General features: G+C 43.3%; 4 non-coding genes across 4 annotated transcripts; all 4 read left to right on the top strand.

The window, feature by feature from the left end:
- trnac-gca (transfer RNA cysteine (anticodon GCA)) lies at nt 1-72 on the top strand. The gene has a single exon. It is a non-coding gene; the product is annotated as a tRNA-Cys (tRNA).
- Nucleotides 73-1,622: 1,550 nt separating this feature from the next.
- On the top strand, nt 1,623-1,694 carry trnac-gca (transfer RNA cysteine (anticodon GCA)). The gene has a single exon. It is a non-coding gene; the product is annotated as a tRNA-Cys (tRNA).
- A 1,550-nt stretch (nt 1,695-3,244) lies between these two features.
- trnac-gca (transfer RNA cysteine (anticodon GCA)) lies at nt 3,245-3,316 on the top strand. The gene has a single exon. It is a non-coding gene; the product is annotated as a tRNA-Cys (tRNA).
- Nucleotides 3,317-6,488: 3,172 nt separating this feature from the next.
- Nucleotides 6,489-6,560, top strand: trnac-gca (transfer RNA cysteine (anticodon GCA)). The gene has a single exon. It is a non-coding gene; the product is annotated as a tRNA-Cys (tRNA).
- Nucleotides 6,561-7,419: the final 859 nt, after the last annotated feature.

Here is a 7,419-nt window from a genome sequence, read left to right as displayed (position 1 = left end):
GGGAGTATAGCTCAGTGGTAGAGCATTTGACTGCAGATCAAGAAGTCCCCGGTTCAGATCCGGATGCTCCCTTTACTTAAATAGAATTTGTATTTGTTAAAAGACCAACTGCAATGTTGGCATTCCGCAGACTGCCCTTTCAACTTCATACCAATGTCTCAAGAGGGTGTAAGATGGCATTTAAGATACAGTTCCGCCCCTTTCCTTGAGTTGATTTTAGCTATAGCTTTTTTGCACTTGGTAACACTCTGTCATCGTCGTAGTGAGCGTGGTTGATTAAGACATCAAGACAACATCCTCTGCAAACAACAGTGGCGCAAAGGCCTGACCATCAGGCGCTCGCCTTCGAGCCTAATGCATGAGGTCAAATCTTATCCTTGCCTTGAGAAGTATTTAAAACAAATAGATAGCTGTGCAGCGACACAGCATATAAAGTATGATGTAACAGTTCTGTTGAGCCAATGCATGTGCTCCACCAAATATTTCAGAATATACACAAGTGAGGTGGCTACAGGTACATCTTGTATATTTTGAACAAAAGGACAGTTGAAGATTTCCTGATTACGTTTGCTTTTCACATAATAGTCAATCTACAGCAATTTACACGTCCTCATTCAGCGTTGTCGCTAAGCATCCAAAAGATATGCCTATGCCCATCCATCATCAATGAGAAGGAGCGGAACAACGGGGCACAGAAAGGACAACACACAATGAAGTCCCCTGAAGGTTTCCATGCCCACATTCTCTCAACTCCGCAGCAGCATGTGCTGTGTGATTTGAAAAGACCTCAAAGGCTTGCCTCACACCAAATGGAAACCTTGATGAGCCTGTAAGGTCTATCGCACAGACACAAGATAAGTCAAAATCTACTGACAAATCTGACAAGTCTGACAAATCTGACAAATCTGACAAATCCTTTTTCTTTAGGAGAATACCCAGTAAACGCCCAACCTATAGCATTTGTATGATGCTAAACCTATTTATAAGCATTACTAGTGCCCCTTTTCCATTAGCACCTACTTTGCTCAACTCTATTCAGCCCTGCTTTAGCACATTTCCATTTGGTGCTACCGCCTCAGACCAGGTACACTTTTAGTACCCTCTTCTCCCTTGGGCCAAGTCGAGCAAAGCAGGGACTAAACGTGACGTCCACAGACTATCAGATGTTGATTGGGTAAAAGTGTAACGTTTCTGCAGCAGCAGAAGTTGTTGGAACACTGTTGTGGCATCTGTAAACAAGCTGCGCCTTACACAAGTTTCGTGGCTGAAGGATAATAAACAACTGTTGTGCAAAAGCTAGCGCAGCTGGCATCGGCTGTTTCCTCCGGTCCAGAATAAAGCCACTCATGTCAAGACGACAAATAAAACAAGCGGAACCGTTCTACTTTAGATGCGCGTTCAAACTGTGTATTTAGCCTTTTTTGAATGGGTTGCAATAGGGCAGATAAAAGTTTGGAATGCACAGAAAAACGGCATGAGGTCAAACTCAGTCAATACCAGAGGAGGGTAAACTACAATCAACCCTTAATAAAAAGGTAGATAAGTGTGCAAGCTTAAAGCTCAGCTAACATTGTGTGATTGTGTCATTGTGTCTTTGCCACCCTCATATTTGCAGACAGGTAGGGGGTATAGCTCAGTGGTAGAGCATTTGACTGCAGATCAAGAGGTCCCCGGTTCAAATCCGGATGCTCCCTTTACTTAAATAGAATTTGTATTTGTTAAAAGACCAACTGCAATGTTGGCATTCCGCAGACTGCCCTTTCAACTTCATACCAATGTCTCAAGAGGGTGTAAGATGGCATTTAAGATACAGTTCCGCCCCTTTCCTTGAGTTGCTTTTAGCTATAGCTTTTTTGCACTTGGTAACACTCTGTCATCGTCGTAGTGAGCGTGGTTGATTAAGGCATCAAGACAACATCCTCTGCAAACAACAGTGGCGCAAAGGCCTGACCATCAGGCGCTCCTCTTCGAGCCTAATGCATGAGGTCAAATCTTATCCTTGCCTTGAGAAGTATTTAAAACAAATAGATAGCTGTGCAGCGACACAGCATATAAAGTATGATGTAACAGTTCTGTTGAGCCAATGCATGTGCTCCACCAAATATTTCAGAATATACACAAGTGAGGTGGCTACAGGTACATCTTGTATATTTTGAACAAAAGGACAGTTGAAGAGTTCCTGATTACGTTTGCTTTTCACATAATAGTCAATCTACAGCAATTTACACGTCCTCATTCAGCGTTGTCGCTAAGCATCCAAAAGATATGCCTATGCCCATCCATCATCAATGAGAAGGAGCGGAACAACGGGGCACAGAAAGGACAACACACAATGAATTCCCCTGAAGGTTTCCATGCCCACATTCTCTCAACTCCGCAGCAGCATGTGCTGTGTGATTTGAAAAGACCTCAAAGGCTTGCCTCACACCACATGGAAACCTTGATGAGCCTGTAAGGTCTATCGCACAGACACAAGATAAGTCAAAAACTACTGACAAATCTGACAAGTCTGACAAATCTGACAAATCTGACAAATCCTTTTTCTTTAGGAGAATACCCAGTAAACGCCCAACCTATAGCATTTGTATGATGCTAAACCTATTTATAAGCATTACTAGTGCCCCTTTTCCATTAGCACCTACTTTGCTCAACTCTATTCAGCCCTGCTTTAGCACATTTCCATTTGGTGCTACCGCCTCAGACCAGGTACACTTTTAGTACCCTCTTCTCCCTTGGGCCAAGTCGAGCAAAGCAGGGACTAAACGTGACGTCCACAGACTATCAGATGTTGATTGGGTAAAAGTGTAACGTTTCTGCAGCAGCAGAAGTTGTTGGAACACTGTTGTGGCATCTGTAAACAAGCTGCGCCTTACACAAGTTTCGTGGCTGAAGGATAATAAACAACTGTTGTGCAAAAGCTAGCGCAGCTGGCATCGGCTGTTTCCTCCGGTCCAGAATAAAGCCACTCATGTCAAGACGACAAATAAAACAAGCGGAACCGTTCTACTTTAGATGCGCGTTCAAACTGTGTATTTAGCCTTTTTTGAATGGGTTGCAATAGGGCAGATAAAAGTTTGGAATGCACAGAAAAACGGCATGAGGTCAAACTCAGTCAATACCAGAGGAGGGTAAACTACAATCAACCCTTAATAAAAAGGTAGATAAGTGTGCAAGCTTAAAGCTCAGCTAACATTGTGTGATTGTGTCATTGTGTCTTTGCCACCCTCATATTTGCAGACAGGTAGGGGGTATAGCTCAGTGGTAGAGCATTTGACTGCAGATCAAGAGGTCCCCGGTTCAAATCCGGATGCTCCCTTTACTTAAATAGAATTTGTATTTGTTAAAAGACCAACTGCAATGTTGGCATTCCGCAGACTGCCCTTTCAACTTCATACCAATGTCTCAAGAGGGTGTAAGATGGCATTTAAGATACAGTTCCGCCCCTTTCCTTGAGTTGCTTTTAGCTATAGCTTTTTTGCACTTGGTAACACTCTGTCATCGTCGTAGTGAGCGTGGTTGATTAAGGCATCAAGACAACATCCTCTGCAAACAACAGTGGCGCAAAGGCCTGACCATCAGGCGCTCCTCTTCGAGCCTAATGCATGAGGTCAAATCTTATCCTTGCCTTGAGAAGTATTTAAAACAAATAGATAGCTGTGCAGCGACACAGCATATAAAGTATGATGTAACAGTTCTGTTGAGCCAATGCATGTGCTCCACCAAATATTTCAGAATATACACAAGTGAGGTGGCTACAGGTACATCTTGTATATTTTGAACAAAAGGACAGTTGAAGAGTTCCTGATTACGTTTGCTTTTCACATAATAGTCAATCTACAGCAATTTACACGTCCTCATTCAGCGTTGTCGCTAAGCATCCAAAAGATATGCCTATGCCCATCCATCATCAATGAGAAGGAGCGGAACAACGGGGCACAGAAAGGACAACACACAATGAATTCCCCTGAAGGTTTCCATGCCCACATTCTCTCAACTCCGCAGCAGCATGTGCTGTGTGATTTGAAAAGACCTCAAAGGCTTGCCTCACACCACATGGAAACCTTGATGAGCCTGTAAGGTCTATCGCACAGACACAAGATAAGTCAAAAACTACTGACAAATCTGACAAGTCTGACAAATCTGACAAATCTGACAAATCCTTTTTCTTTAGGAGAATACCCAGTAAACGCCCAACCTATAGCATTTGTATGATGCTAAACCTATTTATAAGCATTACTAGTGCCCCTTTTCCATTAGCACCTACTTTGCTCAACTCTATTCAGCCCTGCTTTAGCACATTTCCATTTGGTGCTACCGCCTCAGACCAGGTACACTTTTAGTACCCTCTTCTCCCTTGGGCCAAGTCGAGCAAAGCAGGGACTAAACGTGACGTCCACAGACTATCAGATGTTGATTGGGTAAAAGTGTAACGTTTCTGCAGCAGCAGAAGTTGTTGGAACACTGTTGTGGCATCTGTAAACAAGCTGCGCCTTACACAAGTTTCGTGGCTGAAGGATAATAAACAACTGTTGTGCAAAAGCTAGCGCAGCTGGCATCGGCTGTTTCCTCCGGTCCAGAATAAAGCCACTCATGTCAAGACGACAAATAAAACAAGCGGAACCGTTTTACTTTAGATGCGCGTTCAAACTGTGTATTTAGCCTTTTTTGAATGGGTTGCAATGGGGCAGATAAAAGTTTGGAATGCACAGAAAAACGGCATGAGGTCAAACTCAGTCAATACCAGAGGAGGGTAAACTACAATCAACCCTTAATAAAAAGGTAGATAAGTGTGCAAGCTTAAAGCTCAGCTAACACTGTGTGATTGTGTCATTGTGTCTTTGCCACCCTCATATTTGCAGACAGGTAGGGAGTATAGCTCAGTGGTAGAGCATTTGACTGCAGATCAAGAGGTCCCCGGTCGAAATCCGAATGCTCCCTTTACTTAAATAGAATTTGTATTTGTTAAAAGACCAACTGCAATGTTGGCATTCCGCAGACTGCCCTTTCAACTTCATACCAATGTCTCAAGAGGGTGTAAGATGGCATTTAAGATACAGTTCCGCCCCTTTCCTTGAGTTGATTTTAGCTACAGCTTTTTTGCACTTGGTAACACTCTGTCATCGTCGTAGTGAGCGTGGTTGATTAAGACATCAAGACAACATCCTCTGCAAACAACAGTGGCGCAAAGGCCTGACCATCAGGCGCTCGCCTTCGAGCCTAATGCATGAGGTCAAATCTTATCCTTGCCTTGAGAAGTATTTAAAACAAATAGATAGCTGTGCAGCGACACAGCATATAAAGTATGATGTAACAGTTCTGTTGAGCCAATGCATGTGCTCCACCAAATATTTCAGAATATACACAAGTGAGGTGGCTACAGGTACATCTTGTATATTTTGAACAAAAGGACAGTTGAAGAGTTCCTGATTACGTTTGCTTTTCACATAATAGTCAATCTACAGCAATTTACACGTCCTCATTCAGCGTTGTCGCTAAGCATCCAAAAGATATGCCTATGCCCATCCATCATCAATGAGAAGGAGCGGAAAAACGGGGCACAGAAAGTACAACACACAATGAAGTCCCCTGAAGGTTTCCATGCCCACATTCTCTCAACTCCGCAGCAGCATGTGCTGTGTGATCTGAAAAGACCTCAAAGGCTTGCCTCACACCACATGGAAACCTTGATGAGCCTGTAAGGTCTATCGCACAGACACAAGATAAGTCAAAAACTACTGACAAATCTGACAAGTCTGACAAATCTGACAAATCTGACAAATCCTTTTTCTTTAGGAGAATACCCAGTAAACGCCCAACCTATAGCATTTGTATGATGCTAAACCTATTTATAAGCATTACTAGTGCCCCTTTTCCATTAGCACCTACTTTGCTCAACTCTATTCAGCCCTGTTTTAGCACATTTCCATTTGGTGCTACCGCCTCAGACCAGGTACACTTTTAGTACCCTCTTCTCCCTTGGGCCAAGTCGAGCAAAGCAGGGACTAAACGTGACGTCCACAGACTATCAGATGTTGATTGGGTAAAAGTGTAACGTTTCTGCAGCAGCAGAAGTTGTCGGAACACTGTTGTGGCATCTGTAAACAAGCTGCGCCTTACACAAGTTTCGTGGCTGAAGGATAATAAACAACTGTTGTGCAAAAGCTAGCGCAGCTGGCATCGGCTGTTTCCTCCGGTCCAGAATAAAGCCACTCATGTCAAGACGACAAATAAAACAAGCGGAACCGTTCTACTTTAGATGCGCGTTCAAACTGTGTATTTAGCCTTTTTTGAATGGGTTGCAATGGGGCAGATAAAAGTTTGGAATGCACAGAAAAACGGCATGAGGTCAAACTCAGTCAATACCAGAGGAGGGTAAACTACAATCAACCCTTAATAAAAAGGTAGATAAGTGTGCAAGCTCAAAGCTCAGCTAACACTGTGTGATTGTGTCATTGTGTCTTTGCCACCCTCATATTTGCAGACAGGTAGGGGGTATAGCTCAGTGGTAGAGCATTTGACTGCAGATCAAGAGGTCCCCAGTTCAAATCCGGATGCTCCCTTTACTTAAATAGAATTTGTATTTGTTAAAAGACTAACTGCAATGTTGGCATTCCGCAGACTGCCCTTTCAACTTCATACCAATGTCTCAAGAGGGTGTAAGATGGCATTTAAGATACAGTTCCGCCCCTTTCCTTGAGTTGATTTTAGCTATAGCTTTTTTGCACTTGGTAACACTCTGTCATCGTCGTAGTGAGCGTGGTTGATTAAGACATCAAGACAACATCCTCTGCAAACAACAGTGGCGCAAAGGCCTGACCATCAGGCGCTCGCCTTCGAGCCTAATGCATGAGGTCAAATCTTATCCTTGCCTTGAGAAGTATTTAAAACAAATAGATAGGTGTGCAGCGACACAGCATATAAAGTATGATGTAACAGTTCTGTTGAGCCAATGCATGTGCTCCACCAAATATTTCAGAATATACACAAGGGCAGAGGTGAGGTGGCTACAGGTACATCTTGTATATTTTGAACAAAAGGACAGTTGAAGAGTTCCTGATTACGTTTGCTTTTCACATAATAGTCAATCTACAGCAATTTACACGTCCTCATTCAGCGTTGTCGCTAAGCATCCAAAAGATATGCCTATGCCCATCCATCATCAATGAGAAGGAGCGGAACAACGGGGCACAGAAAGGACAACACACAATGAAGTCCCCTGAAGGTTTCCATGCCCACATTCTCTCAACTCCGCAGCAGCATGTGCTGTGTGATCTGAAAAGACCTCAAAGGCTTGCCTCACACCACATGGAAACCTTGATGAGCCTGTAAGGTCTATCGCACAGACACAAGATAAGTCAAAAACTACTGACAAATCTGACAAGTCTGACAAATCTGACAAATCTGACAAATCCTTTTTCT

This window comes from Eucyclogobius newberryi, unplaced genomic scaffold (genome assembly GCF_026437365.1).
Source record: "Eucyclogobius newberryi isolate DKJ021-1_F unplaced genomic scaffold, fEucNew1.0.hap1 SCAF_6, whole genome shotgun sequence".
Lineage (NCBI taxonomy): Eukaryota > Metazoa > Chordata > Actinopteri > Gobiiformes > Gobiidae > Eucyclogobius > Eucyclogobius newberryi.
Note: the sequence above shows the minus strand (reverse complement) of the source record. Positions and strands in the feature narration are given on the sequence as shown.